The 14,512-nt window shown below is 38.9% G+C and overlaps 1 pseudogene; it reads left to right on the forward strand.

Moving 5' to 3' along the window:
- Nucleotides 1-1,410: 1,410 nt before the first annotated feature.
- LOC118842088 overlaps nt 1,411-14,512 on the forward strand; it is a 35,795-nt pseudogene continuing 22,693 nt past the window's right edge.

Here is a 14,512-nt window from a genome sequence, read left to right on the forward strand (position 1 = left end):
CCCCATCTGTAAAATGTGGATAATAAGTGCATCTGCCTCCCAGGTTTGTTGTGAGGATAAAATGAGGTAACATTTTTAAAGTGCTACACAAAGGCTAGCTATTATTATTTAAAATTCATGCAAATAGTATAACTAGAAATTGCATGTAGTAGTTTCAGTAATTCACTACTAGTGAGAGATATAAATATAGTGACCACATTAGCAGACAGTACCACCCACAGCTCCCCAAAAAGAGAACAGAATGTAATTTTTCCATGTAGGTAAAGAGCTGTGGTTAAATATACAGTTTAACAGAGTTTTATAGTTTGGAACATGGGGATTTAGTGTACTGAGAAAAATTACCTATGATTAGGTATCACCTGCTGAAACCCTTCTTTCCTCCAAGGATCAGCTCAGGCTCCAGTTCCTTCCTTCCCTTTTATCTCCAGCTTAAAATTTCTCTACTTTGGATTTTTCCTTTATCTTCATCACAATCTACCTTGTCTTATTCTATTTGTGTATGGAATGAAGGTTTTGGATCCTTATGTATAAAGCTAGGTAAAAAAGGTTAAAAACTTCCCATCTCCCATGTAGCAGGAAGGGTAGTTAGGTATCCTTTACAGGTAGAGATCAACTTCATATTTGACAGTGGTCCCATATGAATATGATACAGTTTTAGAATAAACATTCACACCAATTGAGTTAATTGCATGGAGGACCATCTAGGTCCTGTCCTAGTATTTTTGGAATGCTCCTTGGTGATTCAGTAAATCCTCTTTGGAATTAAAGAATCATATAATTTAAGAATGAAATATTTCATAGACCCATAGACTTTTGAGATCATTAAATCTAGCCAATGGTCACACCGTGAAAAGCTTAGTGACTTTGAAGAGGAACTGGATTCAGCCATTCCCCAATGGAAAAATGGTCAAAAGATATGAAGAGTCAATTTTCAGAAGAAGAAATCAAAGCTATCTATAGTCATAAAAAAAAAGCTCTAAATCACCATTGTAGAGAAATGCAAATTAAAACTACTTTGAGATCCACTTCACACTAATCACATTGGCCACCACGACAAAAAAGGAAAATGACAAATGCTGAAGGGAATGTGGAAAAATAGTAATATTAAGGCACTGTTTGGTGATATCATGTTCTGGACAACAATTTGGAACTATGCCCAAAGGGCTATAAAACTATGCATACTTTGACGCAGCAATACCACCACTAGGTGTATAACCCAAAGAGAAAGGGTAAAGGACTTATTTGTATAAAAATATTTATAGTAGCTCTTTTTGTGGTGGTAAAGAATTGGAAATTGAGGGAATGCCCCCAATTGGGGAATAGCTGAACAAGGTGTGGCATGTGATTGTGATAGAATACTACTGAGCCATAAGAAATGACAAGGGAGGCGTTCTCTCCGCGTCTCCCAACATGGGGGCTTCAGCTAAAAAGAAGAATAAGAAGGGGAAGACCCTCACCTTGAGAGACTTCCTTACTGAAGATGGTGGCACCGGTGGTGGAGGAAGCACCTTTGTGCCCAAACCAGTCAGCTGGGCTGATGAAATTTACGACCTGGAAGGAGATGTTTCCACCACTTGGTACAGTAATGATGACGACATATACAGGGCACATCTAATTGACTGTTCCATCCCGCCCACAGCTCCTCGGGGCTGCTCAGGAACCCAATAGTGACTGGAGCCGTTTTCCCAAATTGCCACCCTACACTACTTTTCTAGGGAACTTGCCCTATGATGCGACAGAGGATTCTATCAAGAAGTTCTTTAGAGGATTGAACATCAGTGCAGTACGTTTGCCATGGTAACCCAGCAACCCAGGAAGGTTGAAAGATTTTGGTTATGCTGAGTTTGAGAACTTGGACTCACTGCTCAGCACTTTGAGCCGGAATGAAGAGTCTATAGGCAACAGAAGAATACGAGTGGATGTTGCTGATCAAGCACAGGATAAAGACCGAGATGATCGTTCCTTTGGCTGTGATAGGGATCGAAATCGGGATTCTGACAAAACCAACACAAACTGGAAGGCTTGTCCTGCCACAGACAGCTTTGATGACTAACCTCCTTGAAGGTGTGATGATAGCTTTGGAGACAAATATCGGGATCGTTATGATTCAGATTGGTACCGTGATGGTCCTCGACCGGACATAGACTGATATGGAGGCCAAGATCAATATGATGACAGGGGCAGCAGAGAATATGATAGAAGCTTTGATTCTAGGATAGGCAGTGGCAGAAGAGCATTTGGTAGTGGGTACCATCGGGATGATGATTACAGAGGAGGAAATAGCTGCGAAGACAGATATGATAGAGAAGATGATCAGTCATGGAACTCAAGAGAGGATTACAGCCAGGATGATTTTAGGCATGAAGACAGAGGTCCCCCCGCTCAGCGACCCAAACTGAATCTGAAGCCCAGGCAGTGCACCCAAGGACGAAGATTCATCAGCTAGCACCTCGAAGTCCAGCAGAGGAGCAAAGCCAGTCGACAGCTGCAAGGGAACAAGAAGTAGAAGAACAGCTACAAAAGGAGTAAGAGAAACTGCAGCGTCAGCTGGAGGAGCCGAAACTCGAAAGACGGCCCCGGGAGAGGCACCCAAGTTGGCGAAGTGAGGAAACTCAGGAACGGTCAAGGACAGGAAGTGAATCTTCACAGATTGGGAATACAGCTCCATCTGGCAGAAACACACGAAGGAGGGAGAGTGAGAAATCCCTAGAAAATGAAACATTCAGAAAGGAAGAGAACTCTTAGTCTCCAACTTCCAAGCCTTCTATATCAGATCAGCTTCCCTTAAAGGTGATGCCTGCACCCCCACCAAAGGAAAATGCCTGGGTGAAACGAAGCTCCAATCCTCCTGCCCGATCTCAGAGCTCAGACTCTTGGGTGCACTGCAAGTGGTGGAGGAAAGGTAACATCCCAGCAGTCTGAGGAAGGACCAGCTAATATTTCAAGGAAAGATGAAAATAAGGTAGATGGGGTGAGTGTGCTGAAAGGCCAAAGCAGGAACTCCAACTGTGGTTCAGTGGATGGAGGCAGTAAAGACCATTTGAAGGGGCCTGATAGGAAAGATGGTAGAAGAGATCAAGACTCAAGACCTGCATTTGAGCCAAAGAAACCTGAAGAAAATCCAGCCTCTAAATTCAGTTGTGCAAGCAAGTATGGCAGCTCTCTATGGATGGGGAGGGTGAGAACAAGGGCAAAGACTACAACTTTCTGGTAGGGCAAGATAAATTTCTATACTCCATTGCCTGTATATCTTATTTCCCAGTTGCATGTAAAAACAACTTTTTTTTTGAGCATTTGTGTTTAGAACTTTGAGTTCCAAATTCTCTCCCCTCTTCCCTCCCCACCCACCCTGCTTGAGAGGCAAGCAATTCAACATAGGCCACACATGTATCATTATGCAAAACACTTCCATAATAGTCATGTTGTAAAAGACTAACTGTATTTTCCTCCATCCTATCCTGTCCCCCTTTATTCAGTTTTCTCCCTTGACCCTGTCCCTTTTCAACAGTGTTTGCTTTTGACTACCTTCTCCCCCAATCTGCCCTCCCTTCTATCATCCTCCCCCTCTTATCCCCTTCCTCCTACTTTCCTGTGGGGTAAGATACCCAATTGAGTGCGTATGTTATTCCCTCCTTAAGTCAAATCCAATGAGAGCAAGACTTATTCATTCCCTTTCATCTGCCCCCTCTTCCCTTCCCTTCCAATAGAACTGCTTTTTCTTGCCACTTTTATGTGAGATAATTTACCCCATTCTATCTCTCCCTTTCTCCTTCTCCCAATATATTCCTCTCTTATCCCTTAATTTTATTTTTTTTTAGATATCACCCCTTCATATTCAACTCACCTTGTGCTTTCTCTCTGTCTCTCTCTCCACACACACACACACACACACACACACACACACACACACACATATATATATATATATATATTCCCTTCAACTACCCTACTACTGAGGAAGGTCTCATGAATTACAAATATCATCTTTCCATGTGGGAATATAAACAAAACTGTTCAACTTTAATAAGTCCCTTATGAATTTCTCTCGTTTACCTTTTCCTGCTTCTCTTGATTCTTGTATTTGAAAGTCAAATTTTCTATTCAGCTCTGGTCTTTTCATTGAGAAAGCTTGAAAGTCCTCTATTTTATTGAAAATCCATATTTTGTCTTGGAGTATTATACTCAGTTTTGCTGGGTAGGTGATTCTTGGTTTTAATCCTAGCTCCTTTGATCTCTAGAATATCATATTCCAAGTTCTTCAATCCCTTAATGTAGAAGCTGATAGATCTTGTGTTATCCTGACTGTGTTTCCACAATACTCAAATTGTTTTTTTCTGGCTGCTTGCAATATTTTCTCCTTGACCTGAGAACTCTGGAATTTGGTTACAATATTCCTAGTTTTCTTTTTGGGATCTTTTTAAAGAGGCTATTGGCGGATTCTTTAAATTTTTTTCCCCCTCTGGTTCTAGACTATCAGGGCAATTTTCCTTCATAATTTCTTGAAAGAGCATGTCTAGGCTTTTGTTTTTATCATGGCTTTCAGGTAGTCCAATAATTTTTAAATTATCTCTCCTGGATCTATTCTCCAGGTCAGTGGTTTTTCCAATAAGATATTTCACATTGTCTTCCATTTTTTCATTCTTTTGGTTCTGTTTTATAATTTCTTGATTTCTCATAAAGTCACTAGCTTCCAGTTGCAAAATTCTAATTTTTAAGGTGGTATTTTCTTCAGTGGTCTTTTGGACCTCGTTTTCCATTTAGCCAATTCTGCCTTTTAAGGCATTCTTCTCCTCATTGGCCCTTTGGACCTCTTTTGCCATTTGGGTTAGTCTATTTTTTAAGGTGTTATTTTCTTCAGTATTTTTTGGGTCTCCTTTAGCAAGCTGTTGACTTGTTTTTTCATGAGTTTCTTGCATCACTCTCATCTCTCTTTCCAATTTTTCCAATATTTCTCTTATTTGATTTTCCAAATCCTTTTTCAGCTCTTCCATGGCCTGAGACCAATTCATATTTTTCTTGAAGGCTTTTGATGTAGGCTCTTTGACTTTATTGACTTCTTCTGGCTGTATGTTTTGATCTTGTCACCAAAAAAAGATTCTATAGTCTGAGTCTGAGTCCTTTTGATCTGTTTGTTCACGTTCCAAGCCAACTACTTGACCCTTGAGCTTTTGGTCAGGGTATGACTGCTTTTATAGTGGCAAGTGCTTTGTCCCAAGCTTCAGGGGTTTTCTGAGCTACTTCTACACAGCAACCTCTGCCACTCCAGCACTCCTCCTCCCCTAAGAACTGCCAACCAGAACTGCAACCCAGATCTAAGCAGGCAAAGCAAGAGAACCCTACCTCTGCACCAGCAATGTGATCCCAGCTCTGATCTGCCACTTGATTCCTCCCATGGTGTGGGCCAGGGACTCTGGAAGCAGCTGATGCTGGAGTTCTGGAAACAGCTGCTGTAGTTTCCTGCTGCTGCTGCCATGCCACCTCCACCTCCCCCAGGGCTGGGGCTAGACCACGCACCTCTCTCACCCAGATCCAGCAGTTTTCCCACTAACCTGCTCTGTTTTTGTGATTTGAGAAGTCTGGTAACTGCCACAGCTCAGTGATTCAAGGCCCTGAGGCCTGCTCTGCCAAATCCTGGTCTGGTCTGTCCTGGCGGGGCCCATACTGGGCTGCGCTCCACTCCCGACATGGTGTGATAGACCCTTCCCAGCGACCATCCAGGCCGTCTTGGGCTGGAGTTATTTGGTGCATTCTGTAGCTCTAGAATTTGTTCAGAGCCATTTTTACAGATATTTGGAGGGATTTGGGGGACAGTTTAAGCAAGTCCCTGTTTTTCAGACACCCTCTTGGCTCCATCCTTCGTGCTTTTTATTTTTTGCAACAGGGTTAATATGGAAATAAATTTTGCATGACTTCACATGTATAATTGATATCATATTGCTTACTTTCTCACAGGGTGGGGAAGAGGCAGGATGGAGGGAGAGAATTTGGAACTTAAAAAATAAATAAGAAGAAAAGAGAACCTGGATTCAAAGTCAAGTCCAATTATTTTCTAGTTCTGGGACCTTGGGTTGGTCATTTTACCTCTCTGTTAAGTGAAAGATTAGATTAGAATTGAGGTATCAGTTCTCAGCCCTAAAGGGCAGTACAACTCCAGAGTGCAGTGTGGACCAGATTAAAATATATTTGGGAAATGTTTAACAAAATAAATTAAAAATACAATACAACAGAGGTAATATTGATTTGTGCTTTTCTAAGTTAAGCAACTTCTATCTGCGTTTTGCACCACTGGACTAGATAGTCTTTAAGGTCCCTTCCAGCTCTAAATCCATGAATCCTAATTTTATATATGAGATGGTTAAAGCCCAGACAGGTAAAGTTATTTGAGCAAGCTTAAGGCTCAGTTTGTGGAAGAGCCAGAGATCTTGATTTCTTGTGCAATGCTCTTTGAACTAATGCTACTGTTGTAGTAATAATAGCTAAACTTTATATAGCATTTAAGGTTTTGTAAAACATTTTATATAATATTATATACATATATTATATGTTTATAAATATGAACATCTATTTGTATAAAACCTGAATTGATAAATATAAATATATTATTTATAGAAAATTTATATAATGTAGCATATATTATAACATATCACACAATACATATAGTAACATATACATGAAATACATGTATAAACATATGAAACCATGTATTTTATAGATATATGTATAATTTATATAATATATGATGTTTTAATGCAACTATATTAATTCATATATAAAGTTATAAATAATACATTTTATGCTTAAATTTATTTCTATTGTTATTTCTTAAATTTTAAATTTTCTTAAATTGATTTTCATTAAACCATATTTATGTTTATATACTAAACTAAAGTATATGCAATATATTTTATATATAAGATATACATATAAGTATATTTTACATATTGGATATAAGTATATCATTTCTATATGTTTGTATGTATTTCCATATAGTATATGTTTGTGTGTACGTGTGTGTATAATTTCATTTTGTCTTCACAACAGCCTTTTGGAATGGTTGCTACTTTCAAATGGGTAAACTTAGGACCATAAAATTAAGTGACTTGCCAAGCATCATATAGTTATAAGTGTCTGAGTTTGGATTTGAACTCAGGTCTTCCTGATTTCAATAAAATTCAATGCTCTGACCATTATATCACCTAGCTGCCCTTAATGAAATTCTTCTTGAAATGCAGCTAGTAAAACAACTGTAGCCTATATTATAGACAGCAAACTACTGCTCAGATATGCCTTGCTATGTAGCAAGTGTTTAGATTGTTTTTACAGTAGTTATTACCACTGAAGCATAGTAGGTTTACCATTCCATTATTCATTTACTAGTCATTTTGGAAGAGGGAATCCCTGTAGATGATGGAATCTAGCTGCTCTCTTGCTGCCTCTTATATTACCCATTGACTAGTCATTATGAAGAAGGAATGCCTGTAGATAGTGAAATCTCTAAATGTTCCTGTTGGCAGATAACATCAAACTGATTGCTTCAACACGCTATAGGGCCTCTTTAGTGAGACACATGATCATACAAAAAAGAAACAGGCCTGACAATCCACACAGGAACTTAATTCAATTTGATAAACATTTATTGAATACCTACTATATGTTAGGTGCTTCATATCTACACAAATGACCCACTAAATGAAGGATGACTATTATCCAGAATACAACATATAGTTTGATGGGAACTTCATTAAGTTCATCAATATGTAGGTCTTTGATAGGCACTATAGAGGATAATATCAAGAATTAATAGTATTAACAACTATTACAACTAGTATTTGTACCATTTTTTAAGGCTTTACCTATGTTATCACATGGGCAATGAGATGGATCCAGAATTTAACAGAAAAAAAGAGTGTAACTGATTGTATTTTCAAAAATCCCAAGATACTCCCAGAAACAGAAACCCATCTTTTTAACATCAGCTCTTTCACCAAATATCCACAACCTGGAATCCTGAGTTTCCTTCCTTCCTTCTTGCGTGAGGCCTTTCCTGGTTCTCACATCTACTACAGTCTTTCCCTCTGGAGTCATATTGTATCTGATTTGCATGTGTTTTGTCTGTAACTATGTTTATATACATTGTCTCTTCTGGTAGAATGTAAGCTTCTTGAAGGCAAGGACAACTTAGTTTTTGACTTTGTATCTCCAATTCTTAGCACAATGCCTGGCACTTATTAAATGCTTAATAAGTGTTCATTGATTGAGTGCTTCTTATCAGTGAGGCCTATGGGATAGGTCATCTACATACATGTCTTTCCTCTCTGCCAGATAATTGATGCTGGACTGAGAGTTTGCAAGGACTGATATCCATCTCTAGTTGGCGAGGTCCAAGTTAGTGCTTGTCAGAATGTTGGTGGATTATTGTCTGTTCATATTTGTAATTAATCTTTATACACCTAGTCTCAGAACCCATCAGCATCAGCCATATTTAAAGCCCCAAACTCCAATTTGTGGATGGGATAATGAATCTCACTTTTAATAACAATCCTTTGTTTCTATTTTCTATAGACTTCTGATACACAGAAGTCTGGTATCTCATCGTATACAACTGTTCCCTCTATGCTGCTGTAACATAAAAGACTTACTTAATTTGACAAAAGCCCACACTGGGACACATAAAAGGCAATTAAGCAAATCATTAAATGTTCACATTCTCATAAGCTCATAGATTTAGAGTTGGAAGGAACCTCAGAGACTGACTAGTCCAATCTTCATATTTTACAGATGAGGAAATTGAGGACCCAGTGATGTTATGAGACTTTCCCAAGGACACATAGGTAATATCAGTTAGTACTTGAATCCTGCTCCTCTAACAAATGAGTCAGTTCTCTTTCCACTGCTTTGCATCCCAAAGATATTTAATTGGTGCTAGAAGCTTCAGGCAAAATATTTCCTTCTTCTCTCTGACCTCTGGTTCTTCTCAGTCATATGCCCAAGACTTAGATTGTTGATTTTTCAATGATGGTGCAATTCTCCCCTCTCATTCTGTAGCCAGTCCTTTTCCTTCAGATATCTCCCCTAGCTGATACTGAAGGAAGAGACAGTGTTAGCCACTTATCTTCCAGTCTGGTTCTCTGGGCACTCGAAGACCTCCTGGATGTGTGATCCTACTGCTTTTCCCTTGGCTGTTCTCCTTTACACCTAGCACAGGAGCATGGCTGTCATGCCCTGGAACCAGTACCCCATTTCCCTTTCTTTGCCCATGTCCTTTCTTCCCAGATTTGCATATCACTTCCATCTAACATAGCTTTCCTTATGTTATGTGTGTTTGCCTTCTGGTTCCTCCCAAACTCCCAGTTTCTTTCTTAAGTAAGCACAACCTGGCTCTCATTCAGCCTCAGAGGAAGAGGGGCCCCAGAGAAAAGTTCTGAAGGTATAGTTCTTCACAAATCACTATAGTGGCCACAGAATTCCAGGAAAGACTTCAGCTGTAGATAATGTTTTGGTTGTGGCCAGATAAGGAACATTTCTATTTCCTTGGGATTGGTATTCATTCCTTATTACGATACTATATGACTTGTGTTCTTAAAAGAAATGGAAGAACTGGCATTTGTCAACTTATAACTTTATACCAGAGGCTTCTACTATAGCTCATCTAACATTTTCATTAACCTACCCTCAACAGTCTTCCAACATCCTTCCAAATACATAGAACATATCCAGATAAACCAGAAAGTCTAAGTCATTTCTGTCACCAATTCATTTTTCTATGAGCTGCTGAAAAGCATCAAGACCCACAGGACATGTAAGCAAATTGGTAGAATGTCATTGGAATCTGTTTTTTTCCTTGTCATCTTCTGCCATAGGGATTTGATAATATCCACTATGCAGGGCAAAAGCTGAAAACCAGTAGATTGTTCAGTAGATAGTTCAAGGAATCTTGAAGTCTTGGTGCAATATACTGATCTACTTCAGTCTTCTTATCCAAAGGCCGAGAATCCACACACATCTAAGTCTTTCCAGTATACTTCTATCTTACTACTATGGCACAGCCTATAAAGCCTTCCAATGGTCTCTGATGGAGAATTTTCTAAGATCACTTTCAAAAATGTCATGAGTTGTTGAGAGGGATTGTATGTGTCATTCTGAGGGCATATCCTGAGTATACACTGAGAATGTACCAAGTGAGTTGCTTTTTTTCTTTTTTAAATTCAGATGATCCTTATATTTCTCAGGCAATGGAAAGTCTTCAAAGTTAAACAACTCTGGGTCCACTCTTGAGTTGGAATGTTAAATACTTTCTTGATTTTATCTGCCAGCATCAGTCAGCATGTTACCTTAAGCTTCTAAACAGGTGTGTAAGTACTGAGTGAGCCCCGCGCACTTCATGCAGTGTTCTGTGAAAACTCTAGATAGGCTGGAGTGGGTCCCAATTAATGCTGAAACTCTAGCCTGAAGGACACTTACCTGATGCCAATGCTCAGTGGAGTCAGGACATGTCTTTTCTGGTGCATGCATGTAATTCCACTAAAAATGATGCCATAGACCTGCTGTATATTTGCTGGATTTGGAGGTTCCAGTACTATACTTACTTTCTTGATCACTCCACACTTCAATCAGTCAACATTTATTAAGCACCTACTGTGTGCCAAGCACTCAAACTACAAGCATTAGGCAACTACTAGGTACCAGATACTTTACTAAGCACTGAGGATACAAATACAATGATTCATTATGAGAAAACCCATCTGTGAGTAGTCCTCACATAATCCAAAGAAGCCTAGGTCCTAAATAGAATCAAGGGTTCTTAACCTTGGGTCCATGAATTTGATTTTTTTTTGCATCTTGGTAACTGTATCTCAGTATAATTGTTTCCCTTTGTAATCTTATGTATTTTATTTTATACATTTAAAAATATTTGTCTGAGAAAGGGTCTATAGGTTTCACTAGTCTGCCAAAGGAGTTTATGACACAAAAAAAGGGTAAGAACCTTTGCTATAGAGGTATGTATAGCAAAAATCCTTCACAAAATATAAAATATTTGTATAAAATATGTAGACTATAATTGTCATGTGGGATCCACTGTCCAGAACAGCAGGACAACCTACATCTTCTATCCTCAAGCCTGTCTCTGTTTCACATGGTCCTTTGAATCCAGGTAGGAAAAACCCAGGAAATACTGATGGGTCAGAGAGTGAGCTGTTTTAGCAAAATACATTTTTTTGTTATAGTCTATTTTTGTTCTTCCTTAGGTGGGTCTCTTCAACTTCAGGTCCTAAGCCCCTTTGACCTTCTGGGAAGAGTGGCTCTGTATACTGATCTGATCTTCAGTAGACTTGTCTTGAGTTTCTAAAATGGCATCTTCTTGGGCTCTCTTTTGGTCTTTATAGTCCATAGCTGATGATACAGGCTGATATTTATCATTTCTAGTCACTTTCTCTGTCTACCATTGTCAACCTTAGATTCCCTTGATCAATCTTATGTAAAGGAAGATTCCCTGTTCCTTTAGATTGATGTTGTCAAGAAGAGTCCAGAGTATAATCAATAGGTTTAAAATAGGTATTGAAGGATTTTTGTACAACCTCACACCAAAGTATGAGTAAATCTTTAATCAATTTGAGAGACTTAGAGGACCTTGGCCATTGAATGACGGCAACTGACACCACACAGAAAACATAGTTGGCCAAGAAAATAATTCATGCACCTCAAGAATAAATATGCACATATTAGGGTGAAGCTAGGTGGTGGGTGTGGATAGAGAGCCAGATTTGGAGTTAGAAAGACTCCTCTTCTGAAGTTTAAATCTGGCCTCAGATAGTTACTAGCTGTGTAACCCTGGGCAAGTCACTTAAATCTCTGCTTCAGTTTCCTTATTTGTAAAATGGAGATAACAATAGCACCTATTTCCCGGGGTTTTTGTGAGAATCAAATGAGATAATAATTGTAAAGCACTTAGCACTTAGTACTATATGCTAGCTTCCACACCATGCAGTGTCACCAATGGCTAATTACTTTGACCACATGCGAACTTATACATATGCCTTAATAACAATGAACTTAAGTTTGAGTCTATTCTTTATGCTTTGTATTTGTGGTCTGATTAGCCAAAGGTAAAGGGTGTAAAGAGTGAAAACTTTTCTGTGGAATTTTCAAAGCCTTCAAAAAGTGATACTTTCTCTCTACCTTTCTAACTCTAGTCAAGTTGGAGAGGCAGATAAGAAAAACAGGTAAGAAGAAAAGCAATCTTTCTCCCCAGTCTGCAGAAATTTATGGCATCATAAACTAATTAGAGACTAAATTTGTGAGTAAAATATAATTTCTCTACTGTGAATTTCCAAATTGTGGTTTGAATGTTTTTATAAATGCTAAAATATCTTAGTAATTTTGGGATACCACTCTGTAGAATTTGTTTTAAAGAAACATAAGAATAAAACTTTATGAAATTTTTATGAAAGTTACATGGAAACAGCACTTAGATCTTTTATCACTCTTTCCCTGAAGACTAACAGATTGATTAGTGCAAGGGAGGAAGGCAATCTCACTGACTAAAGAAAAAAAAGAAGAAAGGAAGTAAGCTAATTTCAAAGTATTATCAGTGAAGTCTAAGAGAGAGAAAAAAAGATCAGATTTAGGTCTAGTTATAGAGCACAAAAAAAATATTCAAAGGATCCTTGAAATACTCAAGGAAAATATACAATGAAGTAGCCTTGGCTTGATCCAATATTAATTGGATTAATATCCTTAAATAGATCCTGCAGGACTACTCACAAACATAATAAATGCATTACATTCACCTTGGGCTCAATCTAGGGATAATATAGCCTGTCCAATGCCTATTATAATAATAGTACAGACAGTATTTACATACAGCAAATACCAAATTTAATTGGGGCAGAATAGCCAAGTAAAGAATAGTAGACATCAAGTAATAGATTAATTTTAACCTTATTTCTCCCACTCATACAGAAATGAGAATAATTTTCAATAGACAAATGTCAATTGGGTTAGGTCTTAAGGGGCAAATTCCTATTGTTAGCCTCAAAGCCCCATCAGGATGGCACATAATAGGACTCCTTAGGCAGATGTAAAACTTCCATACCATAAGATTTCCCTATGTTAAACATTCAGTGAATTGTTCCTAACGTTTGGGCACCTGAATTCTATTTACCTATTTCCCACCTTGGGGTATATGTAGACAGATTGCCTCCCACATGCTCAGCACCTCCTGGGCCAATGAGATCCTAGCTCTTAGAATATATGCAGTGTGCTTGACTTGAGGCAATCACTTATGTGGACTTGGAAAGATATGCAGGTGCTATTTTTAGCCTTTTGTTAACCGAGTAGTTGAGAGGCCAGCTTTTGATTGGCTTCTGAGCCATAAACAGGCATGCCTTCAAAAATCACTAACAGGTCAAGAAGTTTCCTCTTTCTTACCTGGTTGTGTTTCAGTGAAAGCTTCTGGATGGAAGGAAACCCCAGGTCCTTTCTATCTGTCCAGGGAAGATATGTGGCTCATGAATACAGGCCTTTGTTCTTTGCTTCTTTACATTTGTTCTTTCTAATTGTAGGTGAAAGGGTAGTAGAGATAGTTTTGATTTTGTGAGCTTTTGTCAAAGAGATTTGATAAAAGAGTAAGAGAGTGCGGTACCACAAGTCTAGGGATGGAAGTCTAGGTCAGTTTCCTACTAGCAAAGGCATCATTACAGCCCTGAATATCACAAGGCAGACCCAGTTATAGCTAAGATGCATATTCATCCAGTGCATTGTGGGAGGTGTTCTGCAGAACTAGCTCCTCTGGTGTGAGGGCTTGCTGAGCCCTTTCCAGGGCTGCTCATCCACCTTTGGTGTCCAGCTGATTCACCCAACTCTCACCTGTGGCTCCAAGAAGCTATAGCATGCACACCTGGTAAAACCATCTGGAAAGAAAGGGCAGGTTGAGGGTAACTGACAGGCCTCAAACCTGTTGGTGAGTTAGGGGGATGTCTACCCCAAACATGTGAAGACTTCCCCCTGCAAAATGGGTGGATGAGAACAATTTGTTCCAACAGACATGAAGGTGACTGAAGCAGGCACTGTGGGGTATTAAGAGTGTGGCCAGACATCAAAGACCACAAGGTCATCCACTGCATCCTGGGCCATTGTGAGTCACGCTGACTTTTGTCTTCCCACTGGACTTTGATGACCCAGGAAGAGAGAGTGAGGCTGATGACTTTGTGCAATTCTGCCTCACTTAAGTCCAATTCACATTCAAGTCAAGATATCACCCATGATGTCATTGGTCCTCTTTGAAACTGGAGGACAAACAACAACTTATCCAGTGGTTATGCTGAGTCTTTCAGATAATTCCAATCGTAAACCGGCTTAATCATTTATAGATACACCTTAGAGAATGACAAAAATTTCTACAATCAATCTGAACATAGTTCCTGTATGGTATCATTCTAGTTCCAACTAGAGTGGCACTTAGTTTAAAGCCTATGACTGAGTGATAGATTGAAACTCAAACCTATAATTAAGA

This window comes from Trichosurus vulpecula, chromosome 3, assembly GCF_011100635.1.
Source record: "Trichosurus vulpecula isolate mTriVul1 chromosome 3, mTriVul1.pri, whole genome shotgun sequence".
Classification (NCBI taxonomy): domain Eukaryota; kingdom Metazoa; phylum Chordata; class Mammalia; order Diprotodontia; family Phalangeridae; genus Trichosurus; species Trichosurus vulpecula.